Source organism: Canis aureus, chromosome 3 (genome assembly GCF_053574225.1).
Source record: "Canis aureus isolate CA01 chromosome 3, VMU_Caureus_v.1.0, whole genome shotgun sequence".
Classification (NCBI taxonomy): domain Eukaryota; kingdom Metazoa; phylum Chordata; class Mammalia; order Carnivora; family Canidae; genus Canis; species Canis aureus.
This window is the reverse complement of record NC_135613.1, coordinates 43,334,219-43,360,753: the sequence shown is the minus strand read 5'-3', so window position 1 is coordinate 43,360,753 and position 26,535 is coordinate 43,334,219. Positions and strand designations below refer to the sequence as shown.

General features: G+C 39.5%; 1 protein-coding gene across 1 annotated transcript in view; it reads right to left on the bottom strand.

Moving 5' to 3' along the window:
• Positions 1–26,535, bottom strand: part of CACHD1 (cache domain containing 1) — a 200,334-nt gene that overhangs the window by 121,990 nt on the left and 51,809 nt on the right. The gene's annotated exons all lie outside the window — the stretch shown is intronic.

The window sequence follows — 26,535 nt, the reverse complement described above, 5'->3', positions numbered from 1 at the left end:
CCCCATCATTTATCCTAAAACTTTAAAGATACCACTGGAATTCTCCAGATGAGTAAGGAGTCAGACCTGGAGATGTCAGCCAAAACTTCCCTTTTCCCTTTCTATCCTACTGCCAAGGGCTTGTCGGCATCTGGGACAGCTTCCAGGACAGTCCAACACACCTGCATGGTTGTGGTGAGGAAGGCAAGTGCCAAGTTTACCAAGTGCTGTGCAAATGAGGAAAGATAAGGTGCTGGGGAAGGGGGGGGGTTGAGAGGGGATGGGGGGGCAGGTTTGTGACAGAATGGAATTTAATTACAGTCTGGAAAATTCTAAGTATGAATTATCATAATTTTACAATACACTACTCATTCATTCAACAGATGTTTATTTTCCCTTTCTTTCCTAAAAGTGACTCTGCTGAGGGGCGCCTGGGTGGTACACTAGGTTAATGGTCGACTCTTGGTTTCAGCTCAGGTAGTGATCTCCAGTCCAGTATCCCACTTGGTGCTCGGCGCAGAGCCTGCTTAAATTTCTCTCCCCCACTCCCTGTGCCTCTCCCCTGAGGTTGAGCACATGTGTGTGCTCTCTCTCAAATAAGAAAATTAAAAAAAAAAAAAAAAAAGACTGATAAGAAAGATACAGATTTTTAGTAATAGTGCTAACGATAATGATACTGGCTACTATGTAATAAATGCTTACTACAGGCAGACATTATTCTCAGCAGGTTACATCTATTTAATTATTTTAAAATGTTTCCTAAAACACCTCCGTGACAGGCACTATTATCTCCATTATACAGAAGAAAAAACAAGCAGATTTGTTGGGTATCTAATGCCATGCACATATTGCACCTTTGTGTGCATATCCTATTCCATCATTATCCTATTCCATTATTATAAGGAAATCACTATTGCTCCAAAGATGAAAAACTACTACCTTGGGAAATTAACGATCTTACCCAGGGTCACTTTGCAAGGCTGGAATTGGAACCCAGGCAGTGACTCCCAATCTGGTGTCCCTTACTGCATTATCTCATAAGAATATGCCACATGTCTGCCTTATACACGTAAAATAACAACAACAAAACCCGTCTCTATTAGGAGCTAACAACAACAGCACCCACCTCTGTTAGGAGCTAACACCCAAACATAGTGCAGATCAACAGTCCTTTAAGTGTCTTTCCAAAATTCAAAAGCTCTAAAAAAATCACAAGTTTCACATAACACATTTGTTAGCAAAATAGGGCATGATCTGAATTTATTTGGCAGTAAATCCCAACTCCAACTGATGTGTACTTATAACCTTTATTAAACCACTTAATGTGAATGTTCTGTAATTCTGATGCAGATATATTAATGAGTCTGATTACTGGGATCTGTTCGAGATCTCACCAGCAGTATTTTATCATTAAGGGGCATCAGGATTCAGAGTCCCAAGACATTTTGATATAAAGAGATTAGGAACCTGTAGACCTACAGCTTTAAGGTCCCAGTTTTCTGGTGAACACCTTAGTTTAGTAGATTATAACTTTTTTTTTTTTTTTTTTGAAGCTGGACCAGGTCACTGCCCTCTACTTCCCAGACCATATTCCATATTTTTATTCAATTTGATTTTCAAAACCTGCTCAGTACCATGAGAATACAAACTAAAAATTAATGTCATTTAGGTAGGGTCTCCAGACCTTGAGGAATGTGATCAGTTTCTTATTTCTGACAAGGATCTTCCAGTTGATACATTGTCTGGCCTATCCTGGAAGATGCCTTATGGAACAATGCATGGAACAGCCCTGGGAAGCACACCAGATCCACCTTATTCAAGTTAACACCCACCAAGGGCCAAACTTATGAATATCACATCTTTTGTTGGTGTTGTTGTTAAAATAAAAGGGAATTCCTCACTAGTAATAAGGAATGTGTGTTGTTCACAAGGCTGCGTTTCAGTCCTTGTTTTATTCATTTATTTTTAACAATTATTAGTAATGATTGCTAATACTTCCATGCAGATCCTTTTATGGCCTATAAGCATTTTTCTATTGTCTGCTTTTAATGATGGGGTAGATAAAAGAAAATTTAGAAAGAAGCTCTGGATATGAACAGTAGTTCATATCAAGACTTTGTAGACTACCCTACTTTATACAACCCTCTAGCCACTCTGCAAAGTGAAATCACCTGTGAGGGTCATATTTTAGGGCTATCACCAAAGCAAATGATTTTTGCTCCTCTCCTTCCCCACGCAGGGGAGGGCTGTTAGAGGTCAGTAGAATCTAGATTAGTAACTCACGACTCAACAGGTCAGCCAGTCATATCTGGTGCAAGGTTAAAAGTTCAGGCTCACGTATGCACACAAGACCTCCAGGTACAATGAGTTTCCACTACACTCTAGGTCAATGGACAGTAACTGTCCAGCTTAAAATGCAGAGCCTGCTAAATCCAGCTCTCAAAGGCTTAGGCTTAGTACTTTTATAGTTTACAATTTCACATAAATGATCACATTCGATTCCCACAGCAACTCTATGGGGCAGGCAGGGCAAATGCCTGAAACCGATTTTACAGATTGCAAGCTACAGCTCAAGCATTAGAAAATGTGTCACAGGTTTAAAAAAAAAAAAAAAAAAAAATATCATGTGAAGTCTGAACCCAGGTCTTGAGTAAAAACAAGCACTGATTTTAGCAAAGCTATTATATTTATTCACATCATCTGTTTGTTCAGGATAACCTAAGAACCCTAACACCTACATATAGGGAAGGAAAAAAGGCATATTGGGGATTTTTTCTACCATTTTAAGCAAGATATAATATGCTGGCATAACAATATATGTATCTGATTCACTATGTATATAAGCAATGTCTGGAGTGATTAAGAGTCTCAGACAAAGGTCTTATTTTTTATTACTTTCTCCTGCTATGTGAAGCTGTGAAAGGAACAGGGTTTTTGGGGTGGGCTGGAAGGCGGGGGTCAGAGTGGGAGAAATTAATTTGAGAGCAAGGCATTCCAAATGATATACCCAGCAGACCTCAGTGTAAAGAGTTTCTTGGTTGTTAGAGGGACTTGAAAAATGAAAATGAAAAAGCTGTCCTAAAACAGGAGCAATCCCAAAAGGTCAGAGTGCCCAATCCTCTTGGATGATTTGCTCACAGTGACAGGGTTAGGGTATGGCTATGTGGGGCGGGCATTCTACCCTCTGTTTCCAAGCTGTCAGTTTCCACAATCCCAATTCCCTGGAGAACAAAAGGAATTCCAGAAATTTGAACTCTTAATATTTGAGCACAACCTGAAGGGAATCTGAAGGAACTCTCCACGGTGTATGAATCCCTGGAAGTAAAGGCAAAAATACTGCCCAACCCTGCCCACTAGTCTTTCTCATTCTCAAATACTGTAAGTAAAAATGTGTTTTTTTGAATGAAAAGATCATTAAAATGGGTGGAGTTTTTAAAAGTTCTTTTAAGTAAACATATTTCACTGGATTCTCTTTATCAATTAGATTTACTTCCACAATTAAAGAAAACAAAGTATCTTATTTTTATGCTCAGAGAACAGAATACCCTGGACAAAAATGACCTTTCTCTCATTGATACATACAGTTTAGACAACTAGCAGTATCTTCTAAACTTAGCTATATGCATATCATATAACCCAGCATTTCCCATCTTTGGTATACACTGAGCAGAAATGTGTCCATATATTTATTAAAAGAGAAGCATAAGAATCTTCACTGCAGCACTATTCACAAGAGCCCCAACCTGGAAAATACCCAAATACCTATCAGCAATACAACAAATTGTGGTTAAGTCACACTATGAAAGATTCAGGGACAGGAACAAACAAACATCATGCATCAACATGATGATACTCACAAACAATATTGAGTGAAAGCAAACACTAAAATGCATAGTGTATAATTCCACTTATAGCATTTTCAAAACCAGGCAAACTAATCTATCTTGTCAGAAGTCAGGAGAGTGGTTACCCTTCATGAGAGAAGGAACAGAACAGGGCATGAGGCAGCTTCTAGGACAGTGCAACCTTCTATTGCTTGATCTGGGTGCCAGTTAGAAGGATGTTTACATTTATTAGCATTCATCAGACACCTCTGAACTGTGTACTTTTCTGTGTATATGTTAAACTTCAACAAGTTTACTTTTTTTTTTTTAAAGATTTTATTTATTCATGAGAGACAGACACACACACAGAGAGAAAGAGAGAGAGAGAGAGGCAGACACAGGCAAAGGGAGAAGCAGGCTCCATACAGGGCCTGATGTGGGACTCAATCCCGGGTCTCCAGGATCACACCCTGCGCCCAAGACAGGCACTAAAACCGCTGAGCCACCCAGGGATCCCAACAAATTTACTTTTAAACATACATTCTAGGCAGGCTCTTTAAAATATACCCTAGTCAAATGCTTCCCATACTTTTCAAAATTATTTATGTATAAAAAGGGAAAAGAATTAACTGGATTATTATAAATTTTAAAAAAGCTACACCTAATCTGTAATCCAGATGAAACTGGGACTATACCAACTAGAGAGTCACCTAGCAATTCACAGATAAGATCTCCCAAGCCTTCCCTGAGGCTACATATTAATTGCTCCCTCATATTCTAAGTGTGTAACATTACTCAGTTCTTGAGCTTCCCAGCCTAGTGGCACTGTACTAACTTGAATTTTCAGAGGAGGGGGGAAAAAAGTGTCTTTATCTGAGTTCCATCCAGCCTGGAAGCTTCCAACACAATTTAATTCAATCTCTTCTTTGCATATTGTTCTTTTATTTTCCTAATCACTGCCTTCCTCCTCTTCCTCCCCCAAAGAGGAGGTTCAACTCATGAAGATAAAAATTAAAGAATCATGCAACAATTGAATACAATCCCCCCCACCTCTACTGCAAGAGAAGGAAAAATAACATCCCACTGTGTGCGCACTGCACATATACACATGTGCATACATGGCGTGTAGCCTATCTCTTCCCACCTCTTAAGGGCTGCACCTTAGTCCTTCTCTGTCCCTACTCCACTCATTCCTCCCTACCTGCCATCGCCTTCTCTCCCAAATGTATTTAATTGAGCCTACTTAACAGATGGCAAGAGAATCCCACTTTGCTGGAACAGGAACAATTACATGAGTGTTTAATAAGATGGTCGCAGTACAGACAGTTGGTTCCACCTTCACGCCTCCAGCAGCTCTGCCAAATCTTAACTAGATATTTAAATGAATGGTATAGCACAACAGCACAGTGAAGAAATAAATACCTCTACAAGCCTAGTGCAATTCTGTTGGTCTCCCTCCCTGTTCTTTGCTAAGAAAATACAGGCCTGAATTTTTATTCAAAGGCTTACTCTCTTGATGTTTACAGGTCTCTGTTGCAAGCCAATTTGGCTGACAGCTCACTAATAGCTTCATTCAGCTCTGGATCTCTTCCTAGGATTCTAGGAATTGTGGCCAAAAGGGAGGAAAATATAGATCACCGTTATCTCAAAAAGTTGACCAACATTAGCCGTGAGAAGAGGAAAGTGCTGTCGTTACAACAACCTCCAACAATCTCTGGGCAGGGCATTAGTGGCAACTTAAGTGTTTTAGAAAAGAAAACATATGCATGACTTTATTTTCCCCTAAGCATACCTCACACATAATCTTTTACTAGGCTTTTAAGGGATCCCTCCTGCCCATATTAGACTTCGTCTGATCTTCACCACCCTATTTAGCCTCACACTGTTAAACATATGGAAGGTGCAGAAAAATGGCCTTCTCTGTGGAGGCTCATTGTTCTGCATTCTAAGGTCACAAATCTTTTGCTACAAATCTTGGTCATTTTCTCAAATCTCTGGATACAGGTGGGCTCAAGAAAATAGTTTACCAAGAGTATTGAGAAGGTTTCCACTAAAAAGCAAAATAAAAAATAACCTAAATATCCAGCAACAAAGCACTGATTACTTTTCATCCAAAAAATATATTGTGTGCTGAGTACAAATAGGTTTACAATGATTCCTGTTATTAATACTTTTAAAGTAACATCTATATATACGAGTATTGTTCTAATTACATATGTGTGTCGGGGGGGGGGGGGGGTACATTACACATAATGTTACCATGTATACTATCAAAGGTCCAGAATGGATTCAGGTGCTTTACAGCGTATTATTTAAAACTCACACCAAGCCTTCATAGTAGTTAGTATGTATTCATTTACAGACAAGTTACTTATCACATCAGTTTAAGTGGCCAAGCCTAGATAGAAAATTTGCCTTACCCTAAAGTTTATGTATCATCCTCTAAGCAAATACCATTTTAATAGAGAAAACTTATACAAAATCTAGAAAGTACCCAAAATAGCAACAGGGCTTCCCTGTGAATAGTGAATCTAGGATATACTTTCTTTCTTCCCCATTCCACTCCCATCTTAAAATGGAACATCTACTTCCTTGATAATGGATAATGACAAACACTTTTCAGTTACCACACTCAGGAGAAGGGGCGTATGCTCAGTTATAACTCTACAGAAGACTAGATCACCACCTTGAGAGCTTTCAGAGGGAAAGATAAATGCAAGGACTTATGCTTGATGCTCGCTATAAAAATTAGATTTTAAATACCATACAGACTTGGAAGAAACACGGCTATTCCCATTTCATGACAAAAGGCAATGCTAAGAAACTGAAAATCATGGCAGAGGAAGAGCCTACTTTGGGAATTTCAAACAAAACTCATCAGTACACAACAGATGATGACCTTATGGCAAGTGGTTTCCAAGGTACACATGTCCTGACCCAAAAGACTCATTTTAAGGTTGTATATATTAAAAAAATCATAATAGCTATTGTTTATAAAGTGCTTACTATCTGTCTGGCACCAGGTACTTCACATATATTAACTCAACTTCATAAACAATGAAGAGGAATTTATATAGACTGTTCCAAAAACATTATGAATGTGCTTCATCCACTAAGATAGTTACTCAAACAGTCTTGTTATTCTCTATTATTACTCTCTTATTGTTAGTCTATGTTTTTAAGATTTTATTTGAGAGAAAGAGAGAGAGATCGATCCTGGGACTCCAGGATCATGACCTAAGCCAAGGGCAGACACTTAACCGAATGAGCCACTCAGGCACCCCTATTGTTAGTATATTAAGAGTATTTTGTGAGTGAAAACTAATTCTATGACAACTGGAGGTGTGGAGAGAGCAAAAATACTTGTACAAAACTTAAAAAAAAAAAAATGAGCTGGGACTCAAGATTTTACTTATTCATGAAAGACACAGAGACAGGCAGAGACATAGGCAGAAGGAGAAGCAGGTTCCCCATGGGGAGCCCGATGTGGGACTCAATCCCAGGACCCCAGGATCACGACCTGAGCCAAAGGTAGACACTCAACCACTGAGCCACCCAGGCGTCCCCCCCAGCTCATTCTTAATAGTTTTCCACTAATGATAATCTTTTCCTTCTCTGGACTTCTGAAGCAAAGACTCTATGAAACAATTTTTAAAATACATTCACTGTAGAGAATTTGAAAATTCGTAAAGGAAGAAGGGGAAAAATCTTTTGTCTGACTACACAGTAAAGACCAACTACTATTCATGTTTATTTTATTCTCTTCTACCCTTTTTGGCTTCTAGGCTCTAACTTTGTGGTAAATTTTTGATAATTGGTCCATGCCAGTTTCTTAGCACAGGTGCATGGTAGCTAGTGGGTATAAATAAACATTTGCATATCCATTAATCTAGGCATTAAATCATTCAGATCAGTATTTTGCTTGGTGACTCAACCAGCTAACAAAAAAGGAGGAAGGTGTCCTTTCTCTTGAAGATAAAAAATATTCCCCCTTCTCTCAGTTTATTAACAAAGCTTCCCCATCCCTGTTTTTTCCTTCCCTGTCTTCATTGGGCTCTAAGTAGGCACACATACACACATACAGACACACACAATGACCTGCATACTTCAAGTTTGTAAAAGAAGTCAAATTATGAATTCCTTAGTCTGATGTCATTTAACTTAACACCCTTCAAACCAACATGAGCTCTGAACAGTAAAAAAGCATGTGGGAGAGTCACAAGTCAGTGGCAAGTGTCATCTTTACAAAGAGCTGCCTGTTTTGGTCCACTCTGTCTCTCAAAAGAAATTACAGAGAAAAAGGAAAAGTCTGTAGTCTGATTTAGCAGGGAAAATCTAAAGCAATAATCTCAGCAAGCAAAATTCCTCTTCTTGATCACTTGGTTTCCTGTTGCAGCATTCAAAACCAGAAGAGCGGGTGAGTAAATATGAGCCCAGAGAACAAAGACAGGCAAAACAAGATGGAAATGCTTCCCCTAAATGCAATAAAACTTCTGAAGGGTTACTGGATTTTTGTTGTTGTTGTTGTTCTTGTTGTTGTTTTGGCTTTCAAAGAGAGTAAGAGGAGAAAAAGGCAAGTAAATCAGTTCCACATGTTGGAAAGATTCAGCCTTTAGCCAATGTAACTTGATTAAAAGTAATATTCATGACAATGCACATGGCAACCTCTCAGAAATGGAAAGCTGAGTTGCCCAAACGCTTTGCAGATGGTGCCAAATTTCCACTCCCCTACTTCCACTCTCCTAACTTTTAATTCCTTCACTCCCCACCCCCTTGATCTCCATTAAGGCTTTTTTGTTTCACCTTGAAAGAAAAAGGTGGGGGTTATTCAATGGCTGTGCGTTTATTCTGGGAGCAGACGACAGTTTAAGGGTATAAGCCCTCAATATTCAAGTGTTCTGTGTGTGCACAAACCCATTCAAAGTGCTCAGGTCTTTAGGAATCTATCCATTAAAGACAAAGGGAACTAGAAACCCTACAATGCTTAACCTTCCAGGCCTAAGCAAGGACGTTTAATTAATAACTCAGGCAATCAATCATGTCCTTTCTGAATGAGTCAAAAACCATGTAAAATATGGCCCCATATTCAAGGAGATCATGATCTAGTTGGAAGGAGAGAAGTTAAAAACAATAAAAGAGTAGTCAACAATGCAGCACAGACTTGGTTTGAATTTAGTATGTTTGGCACAGGCCCAAGGTGCTGGGATGGGGGGGTGAGGGGAAAGAAACTCCAAAGAGATGGGACTTGAGCTTGAGACATTGAGTTGAGAGCATTTGAGTGTTCACAGATAGGGTATGGCACATAGTACTAAGTATTTGGGCCAGGCATTGCTCTATATGCTGGAGATAAAAAAATGAGCATAAGAGACAAAACCCCTGTGCAAGTGGACTTTGGGCTTAAGAAAAATCTCCTGGAGGGCTTACTATGCACAGGCCCCATATACTTGGAAAAGGGGGTGTTCTAAGATAAAGACCTTGCCTCTTTCCTGGAAAAGCTCATATTCTAAAGAGGGCCTCTGAAATCGGTAAGTAGGATACAAAGATAGTTTCATCAGGGAAACTTTTGCAAACGAGGCTGAACTGAATGGAACAGAAATGATAGAGCTAGACTGTGGAGATTTTTCAAGCCAGTTAAGAGAAGTTGGATTTTATATGTATGGTAGGCACTTAATATTTTTTGAATGAGTAAATGAATAAATGTATATTTGCCAAGAAATAAAGAGCTGTTAAAAGGATTTTTAGCTGGAAAGTGACATGATGAAATCGGTGATTTAAGAATGTTTATATTCCACATGCTCAGAACCAGGCACCCACTTTACTGACTTCTCACAAAGAAAAAAAAAAAAATGTAGGCCATTTAGAAACCAGTTCCCATCCCAAGGGTCTGTGACAGTTCTAAGAGCCAAATGAACTGGATCATCTAGCATGACACTCAAAGGACCCTGAACTGAAGTTTCCCATGTGTCTTATCTCCTCCGTAGAGTTAGGAAATCCTCCTAGGGACTGTTTTATTCAACTGTGCAAATCCCAATAGCAATTACACAGAGCAATATTATGGAATGAGACCGAAAAATACTTGTGCAAAAAAAATTAAAAATAACTTAATGAAAAACAACTGTTGGGGTTTAAAGCACAGTCACAGCGCTGCATTCAGAGATGAAGACTGGTTTCTCGACATTTCAAAATATGCTACTGTAGGGGCTGTTGTGCCTGTTTTTCACATAAAATGTTCATTTGTACCACATCCAAGTAGAGAGAATTTTCATACATGTAATTCTGGTACAGTCTTTTACTTAAAAAGATGCTTTTTTAGTACAATCATTTAAGCACAGGAACTATACATCAAAGTATCAGAAAACCTGAATAATGATGGCAAACTGCAGCTCTGTATAAACTAATTGTATGGCCTAGTGGGGTCATCAAGCCTCCCCAGGCCTAGTGCCCCTCACCTAGAGAATGAAAAACAGATGACAGAAAATTCAGTGATCCTAAAATTTCCATTCTACTCTTATACTAGAATTTTATTGAAATACCAATTTGAGGAGCCACTAATGTTAGGTATTTCTGCCATATGGATAGGTGTTTCAAGAAAATTACATTTGCTGATTAAATCTGACTTTAATTATTTAAAAAAAAAATTACAAACCTATCTCTGAAACTTGCTACAGGAGGAGTGGCCAAGGAGTCAAAGGATTTTAAGATGAAAATTTAAAGAGAGAAAACCAATCTTGAGAGTTGTGAGTTTAAATGTGGATGTTTTAAGACATGAATCAAAGCAGTTAGCTTTTTCAGAATAAATGGGATGCTAATATGATTACATAAATGTCTCCCAGGTCCTCCTGCCTATATCATTCTTCAGGCTCTCCCAGCCAGGGTGCCTGTCACGCATATCGAATACCATGGTAACAATCCTAGCCTGTGATGGCTCCTGCACCACATGCCAGGATTCTCAATAATTATTAACTAACATTTTGATGAATGATGACTCTCTGGGCTCGGATTCACAATACAATTTTAATGAATAAATAAATGCTGGTTAGAAATGTTCTTCAAATTTTGGGGGTAAAAAAATTAGGAATGTGAAAGGGGAGCTAAAAAAAAATCCTATTACCAACTGGGGGGCCTTGGAGAGGTTAATTTGCCCCCATATTCTAAGTTATAAAGTGGAGCTGATCAAAACAGCTACCTTGTAGGGTTTTTGTGAGGTCCGATACATGTACAGCACTTATTCCCTGCATACAATAAGAGCTCGATAGTAACTTTTAAAAATCCTCCAAAAAGAACTATGCCCAGGAATAGCCATTTGAGATTACCCATGTCCTTATTCCAATGCCAGAAACTCTTCCACATCGGCTTTTCATAAGCCTTCTCTGAGGTAACATGATGGATTTAAAAACACTATATTTCCAGGAAATGGCTTCCACATTAGCTCTCAGGGTTTTTACAAGGTTGGCTCCCAGTCTCAACCTGCTGGTTTCCTCCAGTTGATTTAGAAATCCACATGCAAGTGGTGTCCCCTTCGGCAAATGACTTTTCCTCTTGATTGACAGTACCATCTCGTGGGAACTGACCCCAAATCTCTAGTTCACTCAAACCCAAGGCCTTGTACACATATTCCAAGGAGGCCAAAGGATCACACTGAAGTTGGAAAAAGCTGCACAGGTGCTGGCATCTCCCAATCTCGTACTGTAGTACTGCTCTACAGACAGGGTTCCTTCCGTCCAACAGGGCAATGCAAGCACTGGGAGAGCTAAGTAGTCCTAAAAATCCAACCCACACATACTAAGCAAAGAGAGGCTGCCAGAGAGGGGCAAATGCACTAAACTGGCTCTCCCTTCAACAGAATCCATGGGCTCATCCAAGCCCTGCCTAGGAGGCAAAACAATTCAACCCCCTTTATTGCCATCACTGAATACTTACTTTCACATTGTAGGCAAGTTTGCTTATAAACACTTGTAGTTGGCGAGGGGGGGTGGGTGTCAGAGAGTGGGGACACTACTCTCCTGGAGAGGAACCGGGGAGCTAAGGTTGGGCTTTGGACTCCTCCAGACCTCAACTATCTCAGCTGTGTGACCAGTACAAGTTATTTAAACCTCTTGAATCTTTTTTCCTCATGGAAATTTAAGCAACATACCTCCAACCCTGCAGAGACAGGACAGAGTGATAATCAGCATCTACTAAGTTTGCTGTTAGAATTAAATGAGAGTGTCTGGCATATTATTTTTGCCCAACTAAGTATAGCAGGTAGGAAAATTGTTATCATCTTCCTTGAATATCCAGCATAATTGCCAATAGATGTCCAGTAAAGGCTTAATGAATAAAAGATTTGGTACAACTCACTTATTTGACAGAAGAGGAGACAGTCTCAAAGAAGGAACGTGATAGATTGGTCCTGTCCCTCGTTGGTGACCTAATACTGGCTTCTCTAGCTTTCAGCCTCCCTGTTACATTTTTAACATGCTGATTTCTCATGTAATTTTAAAAGTCTGGCTGTACTGCATACGTAACTAAATACTAAACCCTATTTATTTACCCCAAAATGCCAGTTGGAATGGGAAGGAAAAATATGTTATCTAAAACTACTGAACTAGGACAAAACCAGAACATCAAATTATTCTCCCCAAGCAAATATTTAATTTGGCTTGAGTTCCTGGAAGGGAACGTGGTATAGTGGAAAGACCATGGGTTCTTTGCAAGGATGCAAAGGATGTCAGACTCTGGCCGTCAGCTCTACTATGTATTGTGGGGTTGGAGGCAGGTTTCTTAAAATGTCTAGAGCCTCAATTTCCCAAGCTCTAAAAAAAAAAAAAGAGAGAGAGAGAGTATTATGCTATCTACCTCGGGCAGGGAATGCTAATAGTTACAAGATTTCTTTTTGGGATGATGAAAACGTCCTAAAATTAGATAATGCTGTTGATTGCACGACTCTGGAAATACACTGAAAACCATTTAATTATACACTTTAAATGCGTGACTTTATGGAATGCAAACTATATCTCAATAATATCTGCCTTACTGTCATAGCTGTGAGGACTTATTTACCATCTATGTGAGAAAAAGGACAGCACACAGTAGGTGCTCAATACAGTTACATAAATTGAACTTCCATCACTAAGGTGGTAGTTACCCAACTTGAAGCGCACAACACAAATCCTGGTTTGCTCGTTATGGAATGCAGATTCCTTGGCTCCACCTCTATAGCTAATGAGTCCACAGGCCTGAGGACACCAGTAAGTGTGAGAATCACTGAGGCAGTTCTCAGAGATGGCCTACTCATCACTGTTTGGAAAGTTCTACACTAGGGAACCTTTCAAATCACAGTACTACAAACTGAGCCTCTCTGAAATGTCAGTATGATCTCTCTATACTAAATTACTGTATAATTCCAAATTTCTGTGGAGTGTACTTTAAAATATGATCTGGCTAAAAGAAATTTCTGCAAAAGAAAAAAAAACAGGGAGGGAGAGGGAAATACCCACTATTGCTGGCCACTGGCCACTTCAAGGCAGGGGATAAAGGGGTGGTCTTTTCCAAATCTTCATACACTAACAGATGCTCTCCACTTGCAGTCATCATGCTCAGGATTAGAGATGGAAGAAGAAAAGTAGGAAAGCACTTTGATTTGTCATGCCTCTGTCTCCCTACCTCCCTGAAAGCTATGTGTTAGTACCCTCATCTTATCAACGAGGAAATTAAGACTTGCCAGGACCAAGCAGCTTTCTCCCAAGTCACACATCCAACCCACCACAGGATGGGGCTGCTCTTCCTACAACTCTGGGCTTCCCTAGAGGCTAGAATTCGAATCCGGGACCAAGAAGTCTTGGGCCGCTCCCAGACTTCTGGAGCGGTGAGTGAGCTTTCTTTGTCCTAGCATTAGCCTTCTCCAGCTGAATGTTCTGGAAATGCTCACCTTCCCATTGTGGCCCAACTTTGTTTTCTGCTAGTGAACTCCGACTTTGAGTTGACTCCAAGCTAGACTCTAGAAGACCTAGCATTAAGACAGTCCTATTCTAAAAGCTCTTAGAGCCAGGGAGAAGAGGGAGGTGTAAGCAGAAATTGCAGGGAGTGGCCAGCAGGGGGAAGGGACATTAGACCCAAATCCCACACAAAGTCAAATGGAGCCTCAGTTCCAGCATTCAACAGGAATTATCAGAGCCTCATATGCAGGGCAGGGACATAGCAAGAGGGTGGGCGGGTTTGCTTGGTTTTGACCTGGGATTCACATTCATCAATAGCCCCAACACTGTACTTTTGATTTACTAATGAGACTTTGTACAACAGTCACAGAGATAAAAAGACAGAAAGGGGGGAGGGGGAATAGCGATCATAGAACTTTGAATAAAACACATCATGCACAGACAGTATTCTCAAAAGTAATGCTTTAAGGAAATACATACCGAAATTGGCTTATAAATAACACAGACTGCATTTTGGTGCTTAAGAGTTAATTTGCTAAATAAAACTATTTAAAATAGAACACGTTCGTCCTGAATCATTTCTTTATTTATTAACACACAACTTCAAAAGTGGAGGCAGGCTGGACAGCTCTGTCTCAAAGGTCTACAAGTTAGTGTGCATGGCTGAAGCCTGGCTGAGTGCTGGCATTCTTTCTCAGCGGCAGCAACCACGATGCAGTATCTGCAGGGCCTCCTTTTGGAGCTCTGTTCAGAACTCCAACTCCACATACTCCAGTAACTGCCTTTTCCCTGCCATACTCCCCTCTCATTCACACCTTACCTCTCTACAAGGCACCGATAATAGAAACAAATCCTCTTCCTGTTATCTTCTGCAGCTACTGCCTTCCTCCTCCTCCTCCTCCTCTTCCTCCACCTCCTCCTCCTCCTCCTCCTCCTCCTCCTCCTCCTCCTGACACAGCCTTTCAAAGTAAGAGTAAACAGCCTCACTTGACAGATGAGGCATCAGAGCTAGTAAGTTTCAGGGTGAGATCTGAACTCAGATGCATCTGACTTCAAGGCCAAGGTTCTTATCACTTGTAGGTCTAAACTCTCCAGCCACTTCCCAAGCAATTGTGACTAACAGCCCACCTCCTTGCACAGTTCCATAGTCTCTAACTATGTCATGCATGCTCTTTGACTTCTCTCTTGCCTTCTTCCAGACCTCAACCGCCTCCAGACACACTGGCCTCCAAGATGCTACTCAAGCTGGCTGGGCACTTTCCAGCCACAGGGCCTTTGCTCTTCTGGTTCCGTTTTTCTAAAACATGTTGCCAGTGTATGGGCTTGCTCCTCCTGTTTCAGGGTTCCACTCAGATACTATTTTGTAGAAAATAGCAACCCCAGGAGCCTGCCCTGGTCACACCTGACATGTCCTACATTTTATTGTATGCTTTGCTGTTAGTCTCCCCATATCGGTTTGTATGGCATATGAGCAGGATTTTTGTTTTGTTCCCAGTGTCCCCAGCACCTAAAACCACTCGTTGAATTCATCAGAGTGGTACTAATGGAACACATACCATGAGAGAAACACCCTACTGGGAATTCTCAACAGCGAGACTCACTCAAAGAAGGTGCTTCCCGGGGATCCCTGGGTGGCGCAGCGGTTTGGCGCCTGCCTTTGGCCCAGGGCGCGATCCTGGAGACCCGGGATCGAATCCCACATCGGGCTCCCGGTGCATGGAGCCTGCTTCTCCCTCTGCCTGTGTCTCTGCCTCTCTCTCTCTATCATAAATAAATAAAAATTAAAAAAAAAAAAAAAAAGAAGGTGCTTCCCTTGCCTAGAACATACTTGCCTCCAGTTTCCCTAGTAGGTTCATCATTAAGGCTCCTTGGAAAAACTGATCTCTATGCAGTGGGGGTATTGTGCTGCTCTAACACTTGCAGAATGCATTGCAATTTGTTTATGTATCTACCTCCCACCTCTGCTACCTTATCAGTTTCTAGAAGACAACGGATTCCTACTCATCTTTGAATGCCCAGCACAGAGTAGGCACATCCTTGGGGACTATGTGGTATAACGCTACCTCCTAATACGCCCCCAGAAGCGGTATTTAGGGTAACAGTGTTAAGAGTCTGGTATTAACCAGAACCATGACAGGAAAGATCTTCTGGCCACAGAGAGCAGGATCACTAACCAAACCAGTCCATGTATAAACACACTCAGCCAAATGTTTGGTGTGGCAAACATTTTTGAGCAACAAAGAGACATCGGTGGGTAATAAGCCAATTAACAAGCAGAAACTCACTCTAAATAGACGTGACTTCTGACAGAGCTTACGTGCATGTTGACCTTGTTTACCTCCCCCAAACAAGTTCAGAGTAGCCTTCTCTGCAAGTGCTCTAAGTTCCTTCTGTCCGTCTCTTGTGCCTGCATGTGCACTCATCCCTACGTGCCTTTTTATACCCTGTATATACACTCATATTCACCCTAGTTACTAAGGGAGCAAAGGGACAGTGGAAGATAGAGGAATTTGCTAGGTATCACAAGTCCTGGGACTCAGCTCATGACAGATTAGAGGTTTACCTAGATTTCCTCCCTTTCCCATCTCTGGAACCCCAATTAAAAATGGAAGATTCCATAAGCAGTAAGACAATGGAAGCAGGTGAAACTTTTGCTCAACATCGGTAGAACCGCATCAGACCACAGTGCACTAGATTCCCCATAGCGGTCTGACTTCTAGACTTCTGGAGTATTTGCTTTCAAAGAGGTTTGGGGTAGGCCTTAAATAACAGGGCTTTTCATTTTGTCTGTAATGCATTAATTCCAAATTTAAGGAATGAAGCCAGTGGAGAAACATTCCATGCAATGAACAGACTTGCTCTACATTACAGGAATAGTTGAAGGTGATATACAATTAACTGCCAATAAGATCTCCTCAGACTTTTTTTTAAACAAATTCCTGCTACAGAATGAGGCTTAGGGGGAAAGTACTTATTTCATACTTCCTTCCTAAAAAAGGGGGGGGATGTAATATTGACAGACATCTGAGCTCATTCTTTCCACTTAACTCCTCAATGAAAGAGTTGACCCATTAACAATGATGGAGAAAAAACCCTATACCACTCTGCCTTAACCAGTTAAATAAAACTAAAAAGTGTGTCTCAATAGCTTCATTATTTTTAACCTCGGTCTCTCCCTAAATTTTCCTCTAGATGTATACACAGGGCTTTTTAAAATCTTGTCAATAATTCTGATTTTCAGATGTCATTTCTTAAAGCTAAGTTTTTACCTATCATTTAAAAGTTGCTAGTCTTCAACCTCTCAGAAAGAATGTTGAGATTCATTGCGGAGGTGAGATGGGGAAGTCAAATGGCCCCGGGGAATACTAAATTGTCCAGGCGCCAGGAATCAGCATCGAAGCACCCAGTGTTCTTCCAACTAAACTATAGAGCAAAATGCTGAATGTAATTTTAAGTTTGAAAGTAAGAGTTCTGTGCTATCAGATCCTGACCACAAAGGACAGCCGAATCTTTTACTGCCAGGCACTGTGCTACTTCCAGGGACACCAAATGCTCCTAATTATAGAATCATATCAAAGTTAGTCTCAAAGGCATCTTTTTCTTTTTATTCCAGCCAGCCCATTCTTATCATAAACAACAATAAGGATGAAGAGGTTGACTTGGGCAAAATCATGGAGGATCTAGAAGCAAGCCAGCAAGCCTATGAAGAGCTAGAAGTATTAGGGACCCTCTGAAGTAATGTTATAGAGCAGAGGAATAAACTGATCTGATCTAGTAGGATAACTTGGCAGTGATAAAAGACCCATCATTAGCTAACTAACACGTAACATACAGTGAAACATGAAAACTAGGGTCAAAGGCTGTTGTGGATTCAAATCCCAGCTCTGCCAATTAGTAGCTGGGTAGCCCAGGGCACATTACCTAACCCAAGGACTCACCTCTGCCCACAGCATCCCACTTCGTAGGTCTATTGTTAGTATTAATAAGATAATTCATTTATCCCAGTAACATAGTAGCCAGCATAGGATAGGTATTAAATAAATGATAACTTTTGTTGTTGCTATTGTAATAAACCAAAATGGAGTGAGGCAACATGGGAGGCTAGAATAAGGTGATTTTCTAGAAAAGAAAAATGGGAATGATTAAAGGGGCTTTAAAAGCTTAGTTGTTGATTGGTTGTGAGGGTATTGATAGAAGCAACAAAAATGCTAAAGAAGTTTGAAAGCTGGGTAACCTTACTTTTTTAAAGATTTTATTTATTTATTCATAAGAGTTACAGAGAGAGAGAGGGGCAGAGAAATAGGAGAGGAAGAAGCTGGCTCCCTGCGGGGAGCCCGATGAGAACTCAATCCCAGGACCCTGGGATCATGACCTGAGCCAAAGGCAGATACATGCTCAACCACTGAGCCACACAGAGGCCCCCAAAGCTGGGCAATTTTAATACTAGCAGAGATAGATTCCATTTTTAAGGTGCTTTTACCTAGTCAAAACAAAAACAAAAACAAAAAAGGAAAAAGAGATAATCTTTTGTACAAGCACTACAAAGGCAAAAAAATATATAATTTTCTGAAAGTTACCCCCATTCTTTTCAAACAGATAGGGAACAGACAGTAAGCCCTTTCTTTTAGAAAAAGGGTTTCTCTAGAAAAATTCATGGAACTAAAAACATTTTTTTGAAATATATATATGAAACTTCTCTTTTTACAAAAGCAAGCACCAACACTATTGGCTTATGAATTCACATCTCATTTTCCCAATTCAAAACTGATTCTTGGGACAGCATGCAACTAGAATAGGACATAACCTAATGAAAGGTAGAAAAATATGGCAAAATATAGGTAAGTTTTTTTTTTTTAATGTGAGATGCCAGCATCGTAAAATAAATCTAAGAGTCTTTTTCATTCTCATGTCATTAAATCAGGAGAATACAATCATTTTTTAGAATGTTTAAGTGCAAAAATAGGTGTGATTAAAAGTACTAACGTCAACAAAACTATTTTTAATAGTAATAATGATAATGCTTCTTTTCAGAAATCCCACAAAAAATTTTTAAAGTACTCTAAATCTCATGACTCTATAATAGTAAAGCACTAGTATTACCAAAGCAATAAACCTAGGAAAAAAGTTTTTTTTCCAACAAAGGAATTTTCTCTGGTCGTTTGACTTTACTCTTAACTTTAAAACAAAAAATTACAAGGGGATAGAGTGACTAACCTCCACAGACAAAACTAGTAATTTATCCAAAGTAAATCTCTTCTGTGACATTATTCAGAAGGACCCTATTTATATTACCTTCATTATTTAGGATGTCCACATGCTGATCAAATATATAATGTCATCTTCATTAAACATAATTAAGATTCCCTAGGCAGACACACTTGAAATGGGGGGAAATCTCAATTTTTTATACCACTGCAAGGTTTTCTAAAACTCATTCATATTTAATTTTTAAGGATGCTTTGCAGCACATTAAATATTTAACAGTCAGAGGAATTTCAAACCAGAATGCTAAATGTCAACCTATTCCTCCAAAATACTCATTTCATTTGCAGTAAATTAGCTGGACCTCCCTTCAGAAACAGGAAAGGGGTGGGGGGAGGTCTTTAAACTTAACTCACATTAGGGCATTGAGATGGTAATATCTACCTACATAATTAGACCATGTAAGAGATTTGATTTTAGAGATCAGGTCTATTTAACTATTGTAGAATGCTAAAGTAGCGTGTCTCACATTATAAATGGAAATAATCTTTCAGAAACTCATCCCCTTCTCCTTTCCAGAATTCATTCTGCATCGTGCAACATACATTAACATACAGAATGGATGTGCTAAGTCAGCACCAGCAGGAGCAGAGATAGTGAGATTCCACAGCACTGGGCCAATTAGCAATACAAAATGACAACTGAGGAACACGACTCACTGTTGGAACCTAATTAAGAAGGGGAATTTGAAAACCCATTCTGATTTTTGTAAAGAGTGAGTATTGTAAGGTCATAGTCCATGTGGTAGTCAGTACTCATGGACAACCCCCTCCCAACAAAAAAAATAGTCTTTTCTAGGTTTGTATATTCAATTCCAATATTGTAAATGATAGTAAAATCTGCTTTATTTCTGAACACAGAGAAAGGAAATTGGCTTTAAGCCCTGATGACAAGGAGAAGAGAAAATGTATTTTTAAAAAAGGAAGAACAGAAAATCTCCAAGCTCCAGAGAATCCATGAGACTGGACCATGTCAGGTCAAAATTCAGGTCTTCCTGACCTTAAAAACTTGGCAATTGCCATGGCACAAAATGGTTTCACAACAGCCTTGTGTGGAAGTGTGTTCCTACAGCTACTACACAAACCGTGTGATCACAGGACCTCCCAAAGAAGGCCCACTTTCTCACCTCAAGTCAAAAAAAAAAAAAAAATCTATTGGCTCCATGAGGTCTCAGTGATAAAAAGTAAAAAGCACACTTAAGAAATGCCAACAAGGGCAGCCCCAGTGGCTCAGCGGTTTAGCGCTGCTGCAGCCCAGGGCGTGATCCTAGAGACGCTGGATCGAGTCCCACGTCAGACTTCCTGCATGGAGCCTGCTTCTCCCTCTGCCTGTGTCTCTGCCTCTCTCTCTCTCTGTCTCTATGAATAAATAATAAATAAATAAAATCTTTAAAAAAAAAAAAAAGGAAATGCCAACAAGAGTACTGTTTAGCTGGCACATGGCTTGTACTCAAGGCTTCCAACTTTTGGATAACCCTGATTTACAACAGTTTCTGTAGAGATGGAAGGGTATCCAGGGAGACTACTCCATTCCTTGCATGCAAGATCTGCATGCATCGGTCTCCCCCCACTCACGCATTTTATACACCGTTTAATAAGAATCACGCTATTTTTCTAACCAATTTTGCCAAAGATGTTCTTTAAAATAAAAAAAAAAAAATTTTAAAGACCATCCTTATCTTGATCTCCACACCCCCACCCCCAACACCCCATCCAACAAGAAAGGAGATCCAGGCAGGATCTACTGACTCCAAACTGCTTGCTACATACCAACGATGTACTAAGTGCATACAAAAGTTCCACTGATTAATCCATTTGTGACCCTTTAGCTAAGTGACTCATGTGGCTGTCCTTTTCCTAGATATCTTCTGAAAGAACTGTAGTAATAACCTGCTACATTCAACCACCCAGGGATGTTAACCCAAACCAGAGGTCGCCAGAGAAAGGAGGAGTTTGGAAGAAATGGTCTGTGCATCAGAGCGCCAAATGTCAATGAGGAGAAGAACGGATTTCTGACTCACATGGAAATAGATAAATAAATAAATCTGCAGAGCTTCTTGCATTCTTACAGGAATGAGAAATTGCTTCACTTCATCAATTTTGAAACTTTAACGTAATTGCCTCTTTCCCTAATGCTCTCCCTCCCACCCCCAGTCTCTCTAAACTTCAGAAGTCTAAAAGAATCCCTGTTACAGGGCAGTCGGCCCACTCAGGACTTTTCAAATTCCAAAACAAGTCCTAGCAGGCTGGAACTTTGTTCTGGGAATAACATTGTTAATGTTATTAACTACCTTTGTTTGTCTCTCTTATTCTGGAACCGCTTTAAGGAAAAAAAAAAAAAAAAAGTCACTCTAGCGCTTCCTGGTCCTTCCCACGGACATAAATAGCCATGAATCATTTCTTATAGTTTTCTACCACTGAAAGAGGATGCATGGAAAAACAGGCAGCTGAGGGAAGAAACCACCTGTAACTTAGAATCTTCCACACCCCTTAAGTATGGCTCAGGACCCCACGCCATGCAGAGAGTCTTAACAGCAAGAAGAGAACAGCTCATGCTGAGAGGGATGGCATTGCAATTATACTCATTTTTACCAATCAACATACATGGGTTCTAAGGGATCATGGCTTACCCAAAGTGAGAGGAGTACTAAACTTCTGACCCTAAATTCCAGGGAGACACACGGTCCATACACTAATAAAGCAGTGCTGGGGCAGGTTTTTATTTGGTCCTATTCATAGTACTTCATACTGATTTGATTCTTTCCAGTTCCTAGATCATCTGTCCATTTAAAAGCAAAAATAATTTGAGAAGTAAGCACACACCCAGAACAAAAACAAAAACCAAAAAAAAAAAAAAAAATCGGTTGCTTACATTCCTACGATTTCTGTAACTCCATGAAAATTGAGTAGAAGGTGTCCTCAGCCTCACCTACAGTTTTTCAGGGAGAGCCAGAAAATTAACAATAGTCAGCGATCTTCATAGAGAGTCTACTTCCTCTACCTCCCTCAGGCATCCAGGCTTCTCCATGTAACCTCACAGGTGGGCTGAAGCAAGCAGTGTTGCCATTACCTAATGAAAACCAAGAGTGTCCGTGGAGTGAGCTCACAAGTCAAAGCACACTGCACATGTGAGATCAATTAGGTAGGGATGACCTTTATATTCAGGAAAATACTGAAATGCCAGCCAGCCCCCTTAATGTCTGACCTACTATCTGAAACTGAAGAACAGCAGTAATTCTAAAGACTTAAACACTTCAGACTACTGTATTTGGTCATCAGTAATACAGTGTGGCAGAGAAGCAGCCAGGATGGGGAATTGAAATCGAACTGCATTGAGACCAGCATGTCAAAACTGGGCAAGATTTTTCAGAGCATCTAATTGATAGCTTAAAGAGGAGGAAAAGAATGCTCAGATAGGTTATTAGTTCTTGAATCTTGGATAAATATTTAGATGACATTCTTTGACAATATATTAATCACTGAGAGATTCTTCATGATCTCCGTCATTTTTAAGCCCTTGGAGGATCATATTCTTATTTCCCTCTGTCATCATGAAAGCTAATTTCTCAATGCCATTCTTGACAGGAGACCTAATACTAAACTTTGCTTGGCTAGATTTACAAGACTTTCAGAAGAGTTATAAAGCAGAACACAAACTAGTGCTATGACTTCAGAATTGGATTTTAATTTTTCCCCAAAGAGAAATGAGTGGGGGAGACACTGCTGAGACTGTCCGCTGGGGATGGTATTATGGATACAGAAGGTATAAACATGTGGAGATGTAGTTAAGGCTCTTCCCTCCCATAAAATTCTAATTCTGACTCTCCCTGCACTAGCAATGCAAACTTGGTCTAGTTACTTGGCTACTCTTGCTCAATTTTCTCAGCTGAAAAGTAGGAATATTCTCTCGCCCATGGGATTGCTATATTAAAAACAAGATATAGAGAGCAGCAAGTAGCCAGGAATATGATAAAAACAATAAATAAAGCTGTAATCACCACCACCACGTGTCTGTTTCCAGAGCTTTTCCTGCATGGAACTTTAAATTTAAGAACATAATTAAAAGTATTCCAAGGATAATTTCCTCTCTAATGCTGCCATTCAATTGTTCTTACAATATAGAAAGTCCTCTCTACAACTTTTTTTTTTTTTTTTTTTTTTAAAGAACTCCTCTTTGGTTTGTGGTAGTTAACTACTAGTTGTCGTTACCCTCAAAACCAGGTAGACAAGCAAACTGAGTGTACTTAAAAGTACTTTTTACACAGTTAGATGGTAAGTAGTATATAATTCCTATTCCTCCTCCATGAGCTAGGAAACAGGCTGCTAACTTGGGGAATGTCATGCAAGGGTTAAAAACCCAACGTGTGATGCTATATAGGATCTTGAGCCATGAAACAAAAGCAGACATGGAGCCAAACAGGACAAAAAGTTACAATGGGCTATTTCTGGAAAAAGGTGAAAATCTTCCTGCATAGGAATTATTCACACAGCACTCAATATTTGTTCTTATGCTTACTTATCAGTATTCAAAATAGTAAAATAGAGCTGCTCAAGGCTGCTTTCTCCTTTCAACTAAAACAGCACAGATAGTTTCATTGAAAGTATGTAAAAACAAAACAAAAAAGCCAGCAAAAACTTTACAAGCCTTTTCAAAGCCTGGCACTATTTACATCACAACGTTTAACAATTACGAGAAGTTGGAATGCTCGTATTTCATTATGCTAGCAAAACCAAGAATAAAGCATAGAATAATTTCCAGATGGTGTCCCCTTTCTGTACAGATCATTCAATTCAACGTTGTTCTGAAAAGTTTTAGGTATCCTAATACAGAGTTGTAACAATTCTATGCAAGAATCTTGTTTTGGGATAAGGACTCCTACACTATTTATGGAGGTTCCTAGCCATTAGAAAGAAAGAATGAGATGTAAAGCATGTAAAAAGTCTCCTCTACAAACAGCAGGGTCAATGATTGGATAAGGATATAGTTCAACCCTCAAGTGACCAAATTCTCTATGGACCACTTCTGACTTTTTCTAGTTATCAGAGCTGCATGTGCATAAATGGAAGTTTATATATAAAATGTACATTTTAACAAGTACAAAGATTTATAGAATCACGGGTTTAAAAAGCTTCAGAAAAATAAACTTATGCAACTATGAAACAAAGGGCGTTACAGATTAGCATCCATGGCGTACAGAGCAAAGAGGGCACTGGTAGCCAGAGATGAATTCCACTAGGGCTCTAGCACAAAGACTCTGTAAACCATGGTTTGCCTCTAAGAAGTTGGTTTCAGTAACTGCTCCCAAGTGCTCCTCCGTCCCAGTGCATGCAGGACATCCAAACACAGGAGACCCACATCTATGGAAAGCAAACACAGCTCCATGAGGAAATGCTGTATTCAAATGTTGTATTAAAAATAAAACCATCCAAAACTGTTATGGAAAAACCTATAAAAGACAAAAAGAGTGTTACAAATCTCCAGAGATCTGTTACCTAGTTTCAACCATTACCAACTCAGTTAAATCTTGTTCATTCCTATGCCTACCTTTCCCAATCTAAGTTAATTCTAAAGCCAGTTACAGACACCCTATAATGTCATCCACAAATAGTTTATATGAAATTCTAAAAATAAAGATGCTTTTTGTTTAAACAAAAAGAAAGTTGTGTTTGCTTAAACAAAAAGCATGATACCACTGTCACAGTAATAATGATTCACAAATATCATTAAATATCCAATCAGAGTCAAATTCAACTGTAGTATTTTACAGATGCCCTCCTGAGAAGGGGAAAAGCAGTGAGGGGCAGGACATCACAGTATTTTACGCTTTTGTTTTTTAAAACTGTGCTAGCACTTAGGGCATCATAGCATAGTCTAGCTCCCTGGACTCAAATCATTCGAAAGTTTTCAGTCTTGTCTCTTTTTCTTGCAGCCAAGATGCAATGTTTGTTCACTTGAAAAGCAGGCCATGCCAGAATAAAACACAGTATGCCACTTTCCTCACTGGTATTTTCACAATTAAGGAAAAGCTATCAAATGAGCCAGAGTCTATTGAACTTTACCTATACGCCATTTCTTTTAATGTTTTCTTTTGAAAAAAATTCAGATTTACAAGCTGCCAATACAATGAATGCATCTTCATAATTTTTAGGAACCTGTACCAATAGGTTCCTAAAAATACATAAAATTTTTTTTTAAATACATAAATTTTCATAATTTTCTTTTGGCAAAAGATTCTTAGGTATGAAACTAAAAATCTGAACAAGAAAATAGATCAGACTTCATCAAAATTAAAAACTTTGGTGCTTCAAAGGATACCATCAAAGTGAAAAGACAGTCCACAGAATGGGAGAAAATATTTGCAAATCTTACATAAGGGACTTGTATCTAGAATATATAAAAGAGTCTTACAACTCAAGCGAGAGAATTATTTTAAAATAGGCAATGGGAGAGCCTGGGTGGCTCAGTTGGTTGAGTGTCTGCCTTCTGCTTGGGTTCTGGGATGGGGTCACATGGGTCAGTAATAAGGTGAAAAGATATTCAATATTGTTAGTTATCAAGGACATGAAAATCAAAACCACAGTCAGATACCACTTAGTATCTACTAGGATAGCTAGACAAAAAACGTCAGATAACACAAAGTGTCAGGGAGGATACTGAAGGTGTGTATGTCACCATACACGGCTGGTGTGTCAAATGGTAAAGCCACTGTGGAAAACTGGTAGTTCCTCAGATGATTAGAATTACCAAATGCCTAGCAATTTCCTTCATGCATATATACCCAAGAGAAATTAAAACATATATCCACAAAAAAACTTGTATGCAAACTCTTACAGCCAGCATCATTCATGATGGCCATAAAGTGGAAAGAACCCACATGCCCATCGACTGAATAATGTATAAACAAAAATAGGGTATATCTATACAATGGCATATTTATTATTCAGTCATAAGAAGGAATCAAATACTGATACATGCCACAGCATGAACAGATCTTGAAGATATTAGGCTAAGTGAAAGAATCCAGTCACAAAATATCGCATACTATTTATTCATTATTTATCATTATTATTTATCACATACACATTATCACATATGAGCCTATTCATAAGAAATGCTCAGAACAGGGAAATCTATAGAGAAAGTAGATTACTGGTTGCTTAGGGCTGGCTGAGGGAGACAGGAGGAGGGAGGGAGAGTGTGAGAATAGCAAGGTGATAGTTAAATGGTACAGTGTTTCTTTTTGTGGGGGTAAAAAATTTCCAAAATGGACTCTGATGATGGTTGCCAATATTAGTGAACATACTAGAAGCCATTGAATTCCACACTTTAAATGGGTGAATTAGAGGATATGTGAGTATCTCAATAAAGTAGTTTTGTGTGTGTGTGTGTGTGTGTGTGTGTTTAAGATTTTATTATTTATTCATGAGAGACACAGAGAGAGATTTGGCAGAGACATAGGCAGAGGGAGAAGCAGGTTCCGCGCAGGGAGCCCAATGTGGGACTTGATCCTGAGACTCCAGCTTCACGACCTGGGCGGAAGGCGGGGTGCTAAA